A 19,183-nucleotide genomic window follows, 5' to 3' on the forward strand; every position below is an offset into this window, starting at 1 on the left:
GGGGACACAATTCAATCCATAACAATTCTGAACATTATTTTTTGTGCAGAGCTCTCCAACATTGATTACTAGGGGCTCAATCATAGATGTGCATGCAAACTATACATGATCCTCAGCACCGGATGCTTCATCCTTCCCCTACCCACTCCGCACCCTGTCTCCTCTGCATTCTGAGACATAGGGTGGTTATTTCTCACAGTTATTGTGTTTTCTTCTGTAAGTGTCCTATTTAACATGAATGGAGGATCCTGATAACTGATGTTACTGTGTATTAAAGAAGAATATATTGGTTCCAAGTTAAAGCCTCACTGTTGAATAAAGATGAGTTTGGTCAATAGCGTGTACTTTATGGCATCATTTTTTAGTTTCTCAAGGGCTCTGTTTTCTCTTTTATGGGTTTTTGACCATTGAGATAGGCCCATCATTGAGTATGAGAATGCTAGATAATTGAGGTGTTAATATATTTTCTCTTGACAGATATGAAGGCTAAAGAAATATAGCTTATAGAAAATATTCAAAATTAATTTATCTTTTCAACTAGTTGCCCAAGATTTTACCCATTAATGTTGGAAAATCAGAGTTCTCCTTACAATCCTATAAGTTGTGAAATCTGCGCAGAAAGGAATTAGGCTTTTGTGTGATTTGTATAGTGACTTTCACACTGAGATCATGCAATAAATTAATAGTAGTGCAGAATTTTGTTGGTATTAAAAGCTGTGAGTGAGCAAGGAAGTGTGCACACTTGTTTCTTAGCAGGTAGCCCTCCTGAGCAGGATGAAGGGCCTGCATGCCTTGGTGTCCACCTATGAGGAGTAGCTCCTGTGGCTTTCAGGGTGTCATGCCAAGGAAACACCACCGTGGTTCCAACTCTGGCAGGCACAGCCATCGGCCCTTTGATCCTTGGAGTGGCTTCTGCCACAGCAGATGCCTTTATTTGCTTTGCCCCTTCCCTTTGGTCATTACTCCCACCTGACATTATAAGACAAAAAAAAATGAGAGGTGGGAGGGAATGGTGAGGGGACACTTCAGGAGCACAACTCTGCCAAGTACGAAAGACTGCTCTAGCAGTTCCGGTTCTACAAGCATATGTGTTGTAACATTTCTGCCAACCCATTAGTGAACACATTTTATTTTCTATATCATTCAAGAGTCTGCTAAAAGTCACTTTCCATGATTCAGTTTTCTCATTACTGGGGTCTTGGATCCCCCATAAAATTCAGCCAGCCACACAAAGAAAAGATGGTATTGCTCCCTGTCTTTTAATAGCCTTCTTTCCTAAGTACCTGAATATGCTCGGAAACATTTATTTCATGTTATGCATTGATATTTTAAAATAAGTTTCTCTATTGTATTTAAAAACCAATGTTAGTGGCTTGATTTTATTGGCCAAAATTTTTACATTGTATGAAATTTTTGTTTTAATGAATTACACAATAGTCTCTCCATTCCAAACACTGATGAAAAATGTAAACATGGCAATGCCCATTTTAAAGCTGAAAAAGTAGAGATGCTGAGATACTAAAAGTATTAGTGTCATTCCACCAATTTGATGGTGGTACTATTTGGATACTCTGGGATTTATGGCTCTAGTATAGGTTCTATGAGATGATCAAAATATTTTCTCCACATTATCGTGACAATAAAAATAAGAAGGCAGACAACTGAGATATAGGGGGATACTAATGACTTAGAGCAAATCACATAGCAAGGTCACAGGAAAGCTGATAAAATCTTGGACTCCTTCACTCTGTGAAGTAGCCAGGACTAGTTTTTGACAAGAAACATTTTTCTCCTTTAGGGAATTCCAGTTTTCACATTTGTGAAGGTTGGAAACTTTCACTAAGAAAGCAATGCCTCAAGGGACAAGGAACTTTTGAGGAAATTTAGGGTTTTTAACTTCAACCTAATACAGGCAAATATATTGATCACCACTGAACAATTTCAGAATACTGGACTTCTAAGATTCTTGTTTACACAGAAATCTAAATTTGAAACTGGAATTAAATCACTGTTTCCCTACTGCACTATCTGATTAACACTTAGTAAATCAATGAGAATGAGGGATTTATATATATATAAATGCATAAGTTTGGAAACTGTAAAGTGTATGGAATTTATTTGGGATGAGGTTATAAAAATAGCATCTACTTTGAAATGTTTCTATAATAACTTCTGCTTGTCATCATTTTCAATCAGAAGATTAAATGTCCGTGTATAAGGCTGGAGGCTCAGGTAGTTAATAAGGAAACATGGACACAACCAGTGGTTGTCACCAGTCCAGGTATCCCAGGGGAAGAGTACATGAAGTAGTCTTCCATACTTTTACTTTCTACCAGATAGGATTTCCAGTTTAGAAATAAGCAGGTCTTATTTCTAAATATTTCTAGTCTGGCTGCCCAGACTCAGGCAGTCTCTGCTTATTAACTCATTTGCTGGTTTTCCCACACAAACCTAATTTCAACCAGAGGCTGTAGAATAAGGACAAATAATGGAGGATCCAGGCAGTCCTTTATGCCAAAGGGATCTCTAAAAGAGAAAGTGTACATACACATTCAAGTAAATGGGTGTGTAAACCCCTCTGATGGCCCATGAAGAAATACCTTGTTTCACCAAAAATCAGCTTTATCACCACCAGTAAATGTGTGTTCCACTAATAACTGCTCCGTACTTTAGGTCAAGAGCTGGACTTAATCAAGATCGAGAGAGAAGAAAGTATGTGGAGAGGGTATCAGAGTAATTGGAATTGGAGAATGCTGGTAGTTAGCAAGTAGGTAAGTTAGTAACATCAGGTATCAGAGAAGAGTGTGTGACTGTACTGAATGGTGGCTTCCCCAGTGAGTCCTATTTCCATCTCCATTAAATTAAATGTAATACTCTTGATAATTTGGAAAAGTAAGATTTTTTTCTATTATTAACTAGTAAATCCCTGTGTCACCTATCTCTAATTTGTCCATTGGTTTCATTTTCTTAAACACAGCCATTTCAGCTATGTCATTAGCATTTTCAAAGGAAATTCTACCAGACTACCAAGTCCAGTTTGCTTTAGCTGGGACTTATTTACATTTATGTTCTAAGGCAGGCTTAGATAATATATGTTCCCTTTGGTCCAGAAATAGTAAATCTTAGTTGTATGTGATTAGCTTTCACTCTGAATACTTCAAACACCCTATTGTGTGTGCACCTATTTTAGACTAGTTTCTATGCTACACTCCTTATATTATCTCCTTTAATTTTCACAACACATCATTTTAGAGATAAGAAAATTGAGCCTCAGACTACCTGATTAATTTGACAGAGGTCATATAGCTAATAAGTGGCCAAACTAGAATTCAAACCTAAAGCTGACTCAAAGTCCTCCTTCCCACTTCTTAAACCACCTTCATTCTGCTTCTAAAGATGTAGAAGATTCTGGATTACCTTCTAAGAGTATACACAGTTTTCAAAAAGGGGGAGGAGGCTGTCTTAGTATGTGGTTCTGTGGTGCTAGTTTTTATCACCTAAAACAGGCTCACCTGAAACTAGTTGCCAGTTTGTCTCCCAGTACAGCTTACTAGCCTGATGACACCATAAACACTATTTCCCTCTTATTTTGGGAGACATACTTCTCTTTAATATAGCAGTTTAGCTTAATTTTCAAATTAATCTCAAAACCACCTTAATTTTGGTAGATTAAAACTAATAGCATAAACATGTTGTGACTATGTAACTATAAAGTAATGGAACTGATTTTTGGTGGGTATTAGTGGCTCTGGTCTCACTACTTAGAATGAATCCACATAGTGCATCTCTAGATTCACCACTCATGAGTTTCATAATCCATTAAACAGAGATGGTAATAGTACCTACATAATATCATTATAAGGATTAAATGAGATAATATATGTAACGTTCTAAGATCAGTTCCTAACACAGTAAGCCCTCAATGAATGGTAACCATTATTACATATGAGCATTACAGAAATTTTTAAAAAATCAAACAATTACTGATAAGTACTTGGTACATAGCAGGAGCTCAATAAATATGTATTGAATGGATTAATAAATTATATCAGTTCTTCAAATGGCCTGGTGTTACTGATCTATAGGGAAAGCACTATTCTGACTGTTTCCTTATACTGTTGTAATTAACATAAAATAAAATGTTCAGTGTCATTAAGAACTCAGTGCAATTTGCAGGAACATTCACTGTCTCTGAAAGAGCCTTTTTCAAGGACTGGGGTATCATTTCTTTTCCTTAACATTTTCACCCTTACTACTATACAGTGTGTACTCTCTGGCTACAGTTATATGTGTGAGCACTAAATGGATATAGATCTTTTCCTTCCCTTAATTGTCACATAGATATGATTTATCTTATGGTACAATGAAAACGGAAGCTGTACAAGTATGTATATAATATAAAGATAAACGGGCTGGGGAAAAGAAAATTAACAGAAAGGCAGCAAGTGTCACAAATGCTTCCTATTTGCCTAAGACAACTGAAACACACTGCAAGTAAGAAAGACATATATTATCTCTATTTGTACCAATCCTGGAGATGTTGCATGGTTTTCTAATGATGTCGAGATATTATAGTTTTAGGGAACCTTTTTTCCTTAAGAAATTTATTATTTTTTGTGTGTGTATGTTTCTGCTGCTGTTTTGTTCCTTCAGTTTTTCTTTGTTCTTATACTCCACATATGAGTGAAATCATTTGGTACTTGCCTTTCTCTACTTGGCTTATTTCACTGATCATAATACCCTCTAGTTCCATCCATGTTGTTGCAAATGGTAGGATTTGTTTTCTTCTTATGGCTGAATAATATTTCATTGTGTATATGTATCACATCTTCTTTATCCATTCATCTACTGATGGACACTTAGGTTGCTTCCATTTCTTGGCTATTGTAAATAGTGCTGCGATTAACATAGGGGTGCATCTGTCTTTTTCAAACTGGACTGCTGTATTCTTAGGGTAAATTCCTAGGGTATTTCTATTTTGAGCTTTTTGAGGAACCTCCATACTGCTTTCCACAATGGTTGAACTAATTTACATTCCCATCAGCAGTGAAGGAGGGTTCCCCTTTCTCCACAACCTAGCCAACATTTGTTGATGTTTGTCTTTTGGATAGTGGCCATCCTTACTGGCGTGAGGTGATATGTCATTGTGGTTTTAATTTGCAATTGTCTGATGACTAGCAATGTGGAGCATCTTTTCATGTGTCTGTTGGCCATCTGAATTTCTTCTTTGGAGAACTGTCTGCTCAGCTCCTCTGCCCATTTTTTAATTGGATTATTTGCTTTTTGTTTGTTGAGGTACGTGAGCTCTTTATATATTTTGGATGTCAAGCCTTTATAGGATCTGTCATTTACGAATATATTCAGGAATTTATTTTTAAATCCTTAAATTTTTAAATTCCTTCAAGGGAAATGCTTACCCTTGTGGATCTGAAATTATCATGCTTTCTATACCATAGTTTCTAGCTGGTAATCTAATTCTACCAAGAGTTTTGGGATGGTTCAAAGGCTTGCCTCTCCCTAGAATGTTTTTCCTACCACTGGTATTCCTACTCTACCTTTAGAAGCAGTCCATGTGTCACTCCTTCATACTTTCATGCATATTGTGCCATTGCTTTTTACTATTCTGTAGTATAGTTTTCTGTTTAGAAGTGTATTTTCTCTTTTAGAGTCCAGGGACTAAATTGTGTGCTTCTTGAAGACAAGGTCTATGCCTTATTTATCTCTGGGTATCCAGTATTATTCATTTCCTAGGTAGAAAAAGTGCTTAATAAATATATATCCAATAAGCTAGTGAGTTTGCAGTAACACCCCCACACATACACATATACACACACAATCAGGGACATGAATAAAATTTTCTATGTCTTTGCATGCTCCTCAAGTGCTTGCAAACCTTTCAACATTGCTTATGAACAGATTGGTATGCTTCTGAGTGCCCTAGTCACTTTGAGGGAAATTTTCTAATCTTTGAAAAAATACATTTTTTTTACCTGTCTGTAGTCTTTGTTTTTACTCTGAGCATCACTTTTGCACATGGATTCACATGTGCTGTCAAGTACTAATTATTTGGTCAAAGCACCAAGAGTGTTATGAGTCTTTATTTTTATTCGCACACTACCTGTTTGGTAGCTTTGCTCAAGCATATTATCTGTATGTTTAAAAAAAGATTCATAAATTGTGTCAGTTAACTGGAGAAGTTGTACTTTCCAAAAAAATTATCAGCATTTATACAGCTCTTGGCATATAGTTGGGATTCAATAAATGTTTGTGGAATGCATGAACAAGTCAGCCATCATTGTTAACTGTTTCGAGGATGAGGTATGAGATATTTTTTTAAAAAGACTACATGAAATATGCCTGGTATCAGCAGGATGAGAGTAAAACTGACACTCCTAATACTTAGCCTCACTGTTTTAGACTGCTGCACAGACTCACTGAGAGGTGAAGTGTAGGTCTGATTTCTCAACTTCTCCCTGCAGTAAACTTTTGCAATCTGGAGGCTAGAGACCTCTTTTGTAAATGTTGTCTGCCCGATGACTGTGTTGGCACTGAGGAAGCCTTAGAAGATAAAGTGGAGGAACATATGGCTCCCATCTGAATACAAATCGGTGGACAGAACGTGGTAATTCAGCTGAGATGTCCTCTCTATTGTAAACTGAACGGGTATGATTAGAGGTGTTTATAAACGGTCTCTGAATCGCCCCCTCCCCAGCCCCTCCCACTGTGTTTTATCGGCCTGAATCATAGCCATCTAGCGTCCCGGTCTCACTGCATTATTTGTTAAAATGGCCAGCGTGAGGAATTATTAATTAAAGCCAACAAATCACCCTGACGAGCTGTGCCCTGGCATGGCTGAGGGTTGATTTGCGAAGTGTTCTCCTTTGGAGAAAGACTTTATGTGCTGATGACGCAGCTAGGGACGGATTATTGAATATGCAAGTTAGAAGAAAAATCACAGGACAAGCAAATTGAGTATTTACTGGCAAATAATTGCTCTCTTAAGCAGTGGCTCTCTTCCTAAATTCTTAACATTCCCGAGGGTTAGAAAGAAACACAGAAAAATGCATCGGTACAGAGTACATTTTTAAAAAAATACATAGACTGATGTTTCAGACTTGTGCAGGTAAGTGTGGCTGTGTGTGCATGTAAAGTGAAAGAACAAGGGGAAGAAAGGGAGAGATGGGTGAAGTCCGTAATTCGGTGGGTTTTTTAAAAAATCAATTTATTGTTTATTGGAATACTACTCTGCATATTTCGAAGTTGACTGAGAATTTAGTTTCAGAGCTGCACTGATTGTGAAAGTTTGTGCCATAAGCAGGGAGGCTTCACTCAGTTACTTTATGTCTTTACCAGCAGAAGAGTATGTTCATGTTTTGCCCAATAATCGTTAGAAAGTTTGCTCAGATATATTTGGATATGTGTGTAAAATTATCTCTTGATTTAAGGCTCTGTAGGCATTTCTCAGCATTGTTAATTGTGAACAGTCTTAACAGTGTCTCAAACACATTTAGGTACAACTATTGCATTTATTTTTCAAAGTGAATTCTGTTTGCACCAACCTAGTCCTTGTTCAGAATTTCTATAGGGACATTGCTGTTTCTGGGATAGTTACTTAAACTTTGGGCTTCTACCAGTGTTCTTCTTACCAACTGTGTAGTCTTTTTATCTGAAATGTTGATCAGACTACTGAGTGTTGTAGACATTGTAAGATAAGTGAAACTGGTGCAGAGGCTTTTTCAAAACCCAATTTAAATACATAGAAATATAAGTGAGAATACAGGCTTATTCTATGTACAAAATGTGGTTGTTAAGAAATAGGAATGCTGTCCTACATACAGCTAGATTATGTGAACAGTATTATCAAAACATACATACCCACTGAGGATTAATTTTGTATTCTCTGAAAACCTGGAAAATGTGCTTTCATTGAAACAAACTTTTTGAAATGAGAATAATTGGAGAAATAGCATTTTAGGTTTATAATAACTATGAATAACATGGATTTAAAACAAAGGCATAAACACAATTTTAGCTAAATTAACTAATTAATAATTGCAACATGCTTTAGCAATAAAACATCTACATGATAGTAATAATAATAGGAATAATAATAAAAATGGAAAATCTGGCAATCACCCGAAATTAAATCAGACAACTCTCATAAAGTTTTAGAGAATCAGAATTTTTAAATATAAATATATAAAATATATTTTACCTTCTAATCTATTCCTTGAACCATGTGCTGGTTAGGATTTTTTCCTATCCTATTTTATTAAAATATATAGTTTGTCTTAATATGTAGAATAGAGCTCATAAGAGAGTTTAGCAAATATATTGTTTAAGGTTTATTTCCCACGGGATAACATCCTGTCCTCAGGTTTCAAGAGGCAGCCTCCTTAAAGTTTCTTGTGACTATTTGAGGACACAATTTGGTCTATTATTTTGAAATAGCAAAGGGGGCATTTAAAGCATATGTTCAGAGACTAAACCATCTGCCAGCTTTATTATGAAAACCACTGAATTATGAGGACTTGGAAAGACTCAAAAACTGAACCAGAGTTGTATGCAAGATTTAAAAAAAAAAGAGCACGTTAATTTTAAAAAGTGTTTTGTAACCACTTGCTTTTGCTAAGTATTTCATTAGTCTTCTGTGGGAGAATCGTGTCACTACACCCTTTTGATGTATGGGGAATGAATGGCAAAGTGTAGTTGAGTGACATGAACCTATGGCAAATTAATGGTAATATTTTCTCTCTGATTTAAATGCCTTTGCAAATTTTGGATTAACTTGTCAATAGTGAAACTTGCAGTGAATTGAAGAAACATTATAAAATGGTGACTGCTAGAACAAAAATGAAGTCCAGCTGCTAGCTTCTGGACTATCTACAAATGAGTTGCAAGAGACATACGGAGGTCAGACTAAAGAGCACTTCTGTAATCCAGCTGTGATGTAAGGGAAGTATGAATCAGCTATTGGTTGCCCATGCAGGGGGGAGAAAGATAACAAAAAAATGAATACAACTTTACACTATTCCAGGATGGTACTATATTCCTTTGGTATCTGGAAGGATATGAGAGCCAGAAATTAATGCAAGAACAAAAATCATATTTAGGGTCCAAACATAAAAATATTTTAGCCCAGAGTGGTCATATAAGGGACAAGTCAAGATGAGTACCATTGTTAAGAGGTCTAGTGCTCAATCAGAGTTTTTCTAACTTGCCTGAGTTTTACTAGAACCAGTCTGAGACTAGCTGGATCATTTTTCAGATGAAATACAGAAAATAAACTAAACACAGCCTCAATATAAGCTTTCAGTGTTGAGATGACCTAGCACTCTTTGTTGCCTAATGAAAATTATTTAATTACAAAAAATTAATAATGGAGGCAAAGGATTTAAGTGTTTGGTTTAAAGATTCAGAGTAAACCACACACATATATATGTAAAAATATATAAGTAAATAATATATATGCATGTGTATTATGACATGTATACATATATAACTTTTTAAAACAAAAAATGTTTTCAGAATAGTTTACTTTGTTAGGCTGATTAAACCTAGGACTTTTTTTTGTACAATCAATCTGAAGACTGAGCACACACATTTTATATAGCTATATCTGGCTTTCAGAAATGAAAGATGTCAGAATTAATGACCTGGTGCTGAAAACACCTATGTTCAGTACCTTATGGATCTTCTCATAGTGGTATTTTAATTATGCCTCCCTAAATTGCAGTCCTGCAAATAATCAAGTGAATCTGGTAGCCCAAAGACTACAAAATATTTCCATTATTTCTAGTTTTTATTTTACACTCTGGATGAGTTTTATATATATATATACCACATACATACACACACACATACTTTATTTTGTTTTCTTCATTAATTTCTGCCACCTTATTCCAATAAGGGAATTAAAATGGCTGACCAAGAAAAAGAACAAATGATACAGTGAAACACATGAATTAGAAGTAAATAAGAAAGAGAAAACAATAAACAAGGCAAGAATAAAAAAGTGGAGTCAGGAATGAAGTCAGTGCACAAACTACATTCAGTGAAGTGCTATACATTTGCCTTTAAATCTCCTTGCATCAACACAAGGAGAAAAACATGACAAGCTATGCAATCTACAACATTCATAAGGATAAAAAATGATTTCCGTCATTCATGATTAAAGCTCTTGAAAATTGACAGAATCTGAGTTTGTTAGAGAACTCAGTGCTGAGACAACTAAGACAACTCCCACTGAAAATAATTATAGGCTGCAGAGACCTAAAGGTTAGGGCAGAAGCAGAAATGATACTTGCCCTGGGATATGTGTGCAAGAGTAAGTAGACTAGAGTAATCCTTCAGTCCCAGGGGATGAATTTCTGGGCAAAAAAAAAAAACTATGATTAGTGAAGTGATGTTGACAAGACCAAGATCTTTGGAAAATAGAGTTGAGGAGGGAATTTTTAAAAATTATTTCACATATATATTTCTAAAAGGAAATCAAAGATTTAGAAGGCAGCCACTTTTATAATAGCCACTAAAACACAATTTATCAAATAAACCTCTAGAAACAACACTGCTTCCCTAAATTGTTCATGAAACATTGCTTTCTGCTGCCATCCTTCTCCCATTTTTCCTTTGAGCACACTGTCAGTCTTTGTGAAGTTTTAAAAAGAACACTTTCTGGCTTGAAATGCAATGTTTCTGGCCCTTGCTTCATTTTCAGAAGTCTTAACAAACTGCCTGCCTGGTCTTTTCACAGATAATTTTGATGGTTAAGTCACATTGAGTGGGCTACTCTTTTCTCCATATTGAAAAGGTGAAGTGTAAAGATTTCTTTTCACATTACTTTTGAAGCCCAATCCATAGGAAGTAGTTCAAGGACCATGTGTATCAGAATTGCCTGTGGTGTTTGTCAAAATGAAAATTCCTGGATCCTATTCCAGAATTTCTGAATTAGAAGCTCTGAGGACAGTGCCTGGGGATTTGCACCTTAGGAAGCTACCCAGGTTAGTTATGCACACTAAAGTTTTAAAACTACTGCTTCAAAATGGTGACTTTAAAATTTCTAGTATATGGACATAAAGTGATAGGATTTCCATACCACAGTAGGTGAAGTTTCATTATATTAACACTAATCAAAACACAAATGCATGTTCAATAGTAAGCACTGATATCCTACTGATAAAACTGGAAAGATCAAGCTTAGAAAAACACTACATTTGTTTGAAACTTTTAAGCTATTTCTTACCATTGTATAGAACATTCTTTAATTTTTTTAGCTATCATTTATTGATAACTACCATATGTGAAACATATGTTGGGTCTGGATACTAGAGATACAAAGATGAAAAAGAACAAGTAGTCCATTGTCTGAAAAAAGTCATAATCTAGGATAATTTATTTTTACTAGGATATTATCTTCTCCATGCTAGGATGTGTATGAATTGCCACATAATCTCCTCTTGAGTAAACTCCAAGATTTCCATTATGTTATATCAGTATAAGAATACATTTGTTAACAGCAATTTCCTATAGTAAGACTCTGCTGCAATTTGGAAACTGCAAAACCCAAGAAACACTTGTAGGCTCCTCCTTCTGCCCACTCAGCAGGAGGCTATATTCCCCAAGACTGGGATGGGATGTATCATGGAGTCCTTCTAATTCCATTTCTTCCATCATCAATTTGTTACCAGGATCCTTTTTGAGAGGAGGGGAGAAATGTGTGAATGAATAAACCTGACATCATGAACACTTGCATGTCTCTTTCCACTGACTCTCTGGGGCCTCAGCTGACCTGTAGGAAAGGCTGGAGCCTATATAGCAGCAGCTTCAGGTTGACAGGTGGGGCAAAATATGGAGGGGCTCAAGCTTCCCCTGCCTAATACTCTGTTCCCAAGTCTCAGCAGTGCCAGAAATTGGGTGCTGACAGGCTAGAAGAGACATGTTGTGCATGAAGGAATTTGGTAGCTGGTCTGAAGAACAGGATAAGAGTTTGCAGTTGATTGGTGATTCGTGTTTTTCTAGAGAAGTACTGGAGATGTCCACCCCCTTTATTATTTCCAGAACAATATGAGAAATATTGTGGGAACTTCTATAACCTTCTTTCCTTTCCTTCCCTTCTTTTCAACATATACTTACTCAGTTTTTAATGCCAACTTCTCTTCTAGGAGCGAGGGATACAGTGGTGAATAAAATTAAGTTTATACTTTCCATAAAGTTTATATTAGGGTATGCAATCAGGGTAGAAAGGAAATAAAATTACTAAATGTAAAATGCAAAGGAATATAAATATAAAAAATAATGTGATTCATTTTTAAAGCATTGCCTACTGCATTCTCTATGACATCCAATTATATTCATGTTATTTTGTAATATGTGTATGTGAGTTGTGTGTGTGTATAAATACACAACTCTAAGTAGTGTATTTGATACACTAAGAAACTTCCTTGGGAAACAGACCAGTCTGTCCAAAACACTCCTTGTTGTGGGAAGCTCTATTTTCTGGAGACCAGAACATAATGTAAGTGGAGAAACCAGTGATCTGCAAGGACCAAGAAGTGTGTACAGTCAGCTGCAAGATCATTCTTTTTCATCTCTTTGCTTGTTCTAGTGTGTGTGTATATGCATGTGTTTTGGGGGCTTTTGTTTGTTTGCTTTTTAATGCAGGATGCTAGACACTCGGGATGCCCAGGAGTCCAAGAGGTAGATAAGTTATGGGGTCAGTTTTCAAGGGACAGAAGAGAAAGTAAAGAACACAAACAATTATCATGAGTAGGTGGCTTTGATACAGTCTGCGGAGGACACAGTAAGGAGTACTGTCCTAGCCTAGATTGAAAGTATAGAGACAGGAAAGGTTTCCCAGAAGGAGCCATGTCTTAACTGAGACTAACAACCTCAAAGCAAAACAAAACAAAAAGAAATTAAAGAAATTTTTCTTAAATTCTAATTTTTCACCTGATCACCCAAGTAATATGTACCCTTGGTAAAAATATTATTGACAATTGGAGAATATATTTTTTCAAAAAGAGTTGGGGAAGGGAAATCATCTGTTAACTTAGCACTTAGAGAAACCATTGTTAACATTCATCAGATAATTTTTTGAACATGTATTAAGTTCTAGGGTTTTGCCAGCCAACCACTGTCTTCTCAGAAGGAAGCATTTTAATTAGCATGCAGTATGAATAGCAGCAACTCAAACGTTAACTCCTGTTAGCTGTCTCCAGATATGGCCTTACAAACCAGCTGGGTCTCAACCCCATTTGATGTAGACAGAGCAGCACAAATGCAGTATTCTCTTGAACAGACATATACCACCTGCTGTAACCCCTACCTCGTGTAGGTATGAGATTCAGACTCATTGGGTTCACATTTTGGCTCTGCTTCTTCCCTGTCTGTGTGTTCTTGGGCAAGTTATTTGACCTCTCTGTGTCCTTGTCTATTACTTTGGATTATTATCAGTACGTACCTCATGAGATATTTTTAGAAATCCATAGCGAATCCATGCAGTGTGCTAACCGCAGTACTTGGCACATAGTAAAGTATTCGATAAATGCTATCATGATTATGATATTGATTACTATTATAGTTATTTTCATTACCAAGGAAACCTGCCAAAAATACATTTTGTCCAGTGTAACTACACTATTACTATTGAAAAAACAACTCAAAGTACATTTCCTACTAGGGGTTGGGTCAGAGATATTATCTTAGCGATGCACATTAAGAATCTGGATTTATAGTTGAATATTATAATATAATTTAGCTCAGTAGAGCAATGGCATTATGCAGGCTAATTTCTGTTTCTAGGTATAAATGATGTTTAAATCTGCCTTAAATGCCCTTCATATTGCAGATTTTGTTTCAACAATTTGTAACTAACTTTATTTTATTAAAAGGAACTTTTAAATCAAAGCCCTAATATTTTTTACATAGTGCTGCATTTCTTTATCCCATCAGTGCCTGAAAAGGATTAGAGATAAAATTTTACCTAAAAAAACATCATCAGGAAGGAGAGGATTCTCCACTGTCAAGATCTGTGTTTTAACATGACAGTAAACAAAGACAGCTAGCTTAGTGGGTGGCACCTAGTAGGTGCTTAGAGAATTTTTTAAATTGAATCACATTTTATAAGAAATGGCATGTGAACATCAATGTAGATGTTCTGCAGAAGTGTAAATGATTTTAAGAGAATTATGACACAGTGGAATAGCTACACATTAGAAAAAGGCAGCTGTGTGGAATTTTGACACACATTACGTTAACTTTTTCAAACTGTAGGCTTGCCTCAGTAGGAAAAGCAGAACTATGTAGTGAAAAGAATGTAGATTCTCTAGTTGTACAGCCAGGTGTTTCATTATCATCTCTATCACTTAAAATTTATTTGATCACAGTCATACTTTCTCTTATGTCTAAGTCCTCAAATGGAATATAGAGCAATAATGGCTTTGTTGCATGATGTATGCACAGTGCCTAGAAGAATATTGGAACATAATAGATACTCAATAACTGATGTCCATTAACCACAGCAATAGCAACAGTAAGACTAAAAGCCCTGTGTACAATGAACATAAGCTGATTATATATGGTATATGTAAACTACCTATAATATATATGATCCACAGATATTAAGATATAAATAGTAATATTTGAAATTGGCTGGCTTAACGATTGAAGCACAGTAGAAACTCTACTTGTAAGTTTTATCTATTTAAATGCCTTCATAAAAGATTTGCTTTAGTTGTCATAATGAAATGAAAATAGAATTCAAAAATCTAAAATTAACTTTATCTTTTGAAAAGTGACAATAAAAGCAAAGCCACCAAAGGATTTGTCACTAAAATAGTCAAATCATTTGAACATAATGCAAATAAACAGCAAGGATAACACTGTACTTCGATGATAGAAAAAGTGAGCTAACTTGAGAAACTCTTAGATGACCCTAAATTTGAATAGTATTAACAGGAAGAATTTTAAAGATCAAAAGGCTATTATTGCTAGTTGCAGTGATAGTTACATATGGAAAATGGCTGCAGAGATTCACAATACAAAAATAGTTCATTGCTAAATTCAAAATTCTGTTAATGTCACAAACAGTGGGATGTGAAACACAAATGAATTGTGATGACAGTTGAGTCCCAAGCTGCCTATTTTTTTTCCCTCAGAGCTGTCCATATTTGGCTTTATATTTTCCTCAGTCCTGATTTAACCCATCAATATTTGTATTTTCTGAAGCTAGCACCACCTTGGAGCATACCCCTTAAGGATTCTATTCCTAAATGCTTCTCAGTTCCTGGGAATTTGGCTCTCATTGCTCTTCTTTCACAGATGTGTACTCTTAAATCTTTCTTTGCCTCTCACCCAAGACTCAGAGTTTCGAACTTTGTTAACCCACAGTCTTACAGGCCTTGATGCTGCTCTTTACTCCTCCGTTTCTCTCAAGTGTTTAAAGTGTCATTCATTCCATGCTTCATCTGCAAGCTATTTATACTGGGCTTAGTTCTCCATGTTGCTTTGACTTGGGACACTTCCTGTCATGCTGACAATCTACATTTATTTCCTAGTATAGCTATTAAAAATCCTGATTTTCTAAATCTCACACTTATCCTTTATGGTGGAAGGTCTTAATGAACCTGATTTTGGGGAACAGAACTAAATATACTATTCTTTGAACTGAATAAAGCTCCTTTTTAAATACAGCAATTCCATATAACCACAAGCTAGTTTGACTTTTAGGAAATGTCATAAAAATATCTCTAAAAAGTATTGCTTAAAATAACCAAATTATTTCAGCTTAATGGATTTTGTAACATAGATACCAGACCTACCTCCCAGAGCAACAGTCCTTTGTTTATCTGAATTTGACTGCAGGCAGTGACTTGGCTGCCATTTACTGAGTGACCTCTCTGCACCAAGCATTTTACATTTAATTCTTGAAACAATGTGAGATAGGTACCATTATCTTCACTTAATAGATGAGGAAACTTTGACCTAGAGAGGTTAAATGACTTGTTAAGGGGTGGAAATAGGACACAAACCCATCCTTTCTCCATTACCACATGCTTGTGCCTGGTTATATATTTACATTATTGGCATGGAAAAGAAGTTTGTCATCTAATTTAACTGGGGGCATAGCCAGTGTCATCAGAGCAAACAAAGTGATGGTGGGATTTTACTGTGTTACCATTTTTACAGAAATATGAACCCAAGACTATGGATTCACTAGACCCCCAGCAAGCTGAAGTGCATACATATAGACAGCTTTCTTTATTGTGCCCTTTGGTTTCAGGAGACAGGGGATTATAAGTTCTAAAATGGGCAGTTCACAGCAGAGTTTTCTGACCATCTGAAGCCTCATGTGACTTGTCCTACTCTTTTCTCCAAAATTAAAATCTGCTGATTATTCTCAGCAAGTGTATTCTATAGACCTTTTCCCACTGACTTCCAAAGACTTACTAGTAGTAGTAGTATTTTGTACTTTTATAATGCAGACACTTAATACATGTTTAATCCATTCATCATCAGTTTCTCTGTTTCTCTTTATTTTCTCTAATGAGGCACTAATATCCTTTACTTTCATATAGCACTTTATGATTTACGATTTAGAAAATATATACCAGAAAAGTAGCACATTTCTTTTTCTCAAGGTCACAAAAAATTGAGCTGTATAGTTTAGCTATAATTGAGCTGCATACAGTAAAGCAGGGGCAGGGCTAACCTTTAGATGAAGAGCCCTCATTTTCCTGGGTAGTGCTCAGCTCTGCTTTTCCAATTTGCCCTTGTGCAGTTGGACTATTGAGTCTGCCAGTTTGTGCTCCAAGCCCCAAGACCTTGCTTTGAGCAAGCACTTGGGGGTTAGCATAGATTGGCTTAACTTATCACTTTGGCACAACTGCTTACTTCATTTGAGTCAGAACCTCTAAAAGGAGTTCCTGAAATTTCCCTAGAACTTAGAGTTAAATTTTAGCTAAAAGAAACTACAGCAAAATCCCTGGAATCACCTTTCTTCAAATATTCCCCTGCAAAGAAAAATATGAAAACCTTATTGCATGCTGCTGGGTTTTGGGTTACGTGTCCTGAGTGCTTTTCCTGGTCTTTACCTCTCATGCTCACCCTTCCTCTACTCATGATGCGTGTTCAGCTTCCTTCTCTCAAATTCTGGCCATTGCCCTTTCTGCTATGTGTCTTCATTTTTTAATTGTTACTCTAAATGTAAACTGGGATAGATGTTTCACTCTTTCATTTTTTTTGAAGATTCAGAAAATTTTATTGTGTATTTATGAAAAAAAACACTGTAAAAGTGGTCCCAAATTTTAAACAAATATATATTGCTATTTTCTACAAATCTGAATACCATTAGCTATTTTCATCCTTTCTCTGAATCTCGAAGTTGTACAACTTTTATTCTTCTCTGTAAAACATGAATTTCTTGAAATATAAGTGAACATTAACAGTTCTAGGAGATTAACATAAGAAAGTTTGCTATTCTCAGTTGCATTCAGAATGGACCCTCTGTCATGCTGTTTCTAACCAACAGTGTATTATCTTCACAAATTTAATATTATATAGATATTAAGGCATATTCACAGATACTCATTATCGAAAATGTGGAGGAAAATCCCACATGTAAATATCTCATCTCTTCCCCACCCCACACCAAATGGATTTTGGACATGAGAAAATATTTTCCAGCAGTGAAATACCATGTCATGCTTGGTGAGCATTAACAATTTGCATCCTTTGGTGTTCATGTTTGTGAAAAATACCGTAGGCTTATGATCTCTTTTTTCTTCAGCTCACATGGCTCAATCTAATAAATTTTGTATATAGATTCAATATGGTTATAATTCCAATGATACCACAGTTAAAAGCAATGTTCTAGACTGTGTTTCCCTGCCAGTATGACTCCACAAAGAAATGAAACAGAGAGTAAAATGGGGCTTGCAAGAGCTGATCTGAAAATTGGTTTGAACAGTGACTAACAACTAATTTTTCAAACACTATTGTAGCCACTTCAAGCTGTAGAGCGGACAGTACACAGGAAAAATCAGTAAAGGGAAAAAGATCTCTGTCACAGACGAAACCTAAAAATACCAGTAAGACCAATTCCCTCTCTATGCATCTATTACTTCATTTCACTAAAAAGTGTTGAGAAAATCAGCCATCAGCTACTAGAACGAAGTGTCCAGACAAGCAAGTCTGTAAATAATTAAAAGAATAAACTGGAGTAGAAAAAAGGGAACTGGAGGAGGGGAACGGGAGGGAGATTAAGCACTTAAAATGTTGAGTGTACCAAAATCAGAAAACTTGGGGAGAGAAAAAACTTGCTGTTCAAAAGAAGATATTCTCCCTCCTTCACCAGTAACACAGAATTGATAGTCTGATAACAGAAGCCCTTTGGGAAGGGTTGGTGGGCAAAACACTGTCTTCACAAAGGCTTTACTAGGTGTTTAGTTGCCCAGGGCAATCTGATCATCTGCCGTCCTTGTTTCTAGAATTGAGTAAAACAAATCAGGATGAACAACATATGGTTTAATAGTTAACTTTTAGAACAAGGGACAGGAGATGCTTTTATGCCACAGTCCCGGCACTCGTTCCAATCTCATTACTGAAGTCTGTTCTGAGAACATTTACCGCTTTCCGGAGAGTCTGGCTGATTTGTGAAGATAGAAATATAGCCTTACAACCTCCTTGTCCTGGCATCTCCCTTATTACAGGTGAATCTTTGGGATAAAACATACTCTAGAATCCAAAGTATTGGTATTAATATAATTATTACAATAATATTATTATTACTCCTTTTTCATGTTTATAATTATCTTTCCATTTTCCTATTATAGAAATAAGGGAATGTTTTGTGAATATGCAGAGTTGCTTTCTGACTTTCTCTGAGAAACTTTATGTGTCTTCTTCTAAGTTGGAAATTTGAGGTATTTTGAAATACAGCTGGATGTGCAAGTCTAGTCCTGCTTTTTAGATGATCGGCGACAAAAACAATCCTAGAAACAACTTTTTATCTGACAAGGGAACAAAGGAAGGGAGAGAATTATGTATGTTGGCTGATTTGATCTTCAGTGCTCAATCCTGTTTGGCTGGTGGTCTTTTTATTACGACCTCTCCTCTTTCAGAGTCCTAATCAGACTCCTTCCCTATAAGTAAGAGAATCCCCCAACTTTTATCAGTATCATCTTCT

At 35.9% G+C, this 19,183-nt stretch overlaps 1 protein-coding gene across 27 annotated transcripts in view; it reads left to right on the plus strand.

Annotated features, from left to right (window-relative positions):
* ZBTB20 (zinc finger and BTB domain containing 20) overlaps nucleotides 1-19,183 on the plus strand; it is an 832,086-nt gene that overhangs the window by 377,259 nt on the left and 435,644 nt on the right. For 3 of the 27 annotated variants that reach the window (XM_073231639.1, XM_073231635.1, XM_073231640.1), the window contains exon 1: nucleotides 7,160-18,707. The exons of the other annotated variants lie outside the window; for them this stretch is intronic. The gene's annotated coding sequence lies outside the window, so the exon portion shown is untranslated. Of the gene's footprint in view, nucleotides 1-7,159; nucleotides 18,708-19,183 lie in introns of those variants that run through there. 27 annotated transcript variants of the gene reach the window in all.

Source organism: Manis javanica, chromosome 3 (assembly GCF_040802235.1).
Source record: "Manis javanica isolate MJ-LG chromosome 3, MJ_LKY, whole genome shotgun sequence".
Classification (NCBI taxonomy): Eukaryota; Metazoa; Chordata; class Mammalia; order Pholidota; family Manidae; genus Manis; species Manis javanica.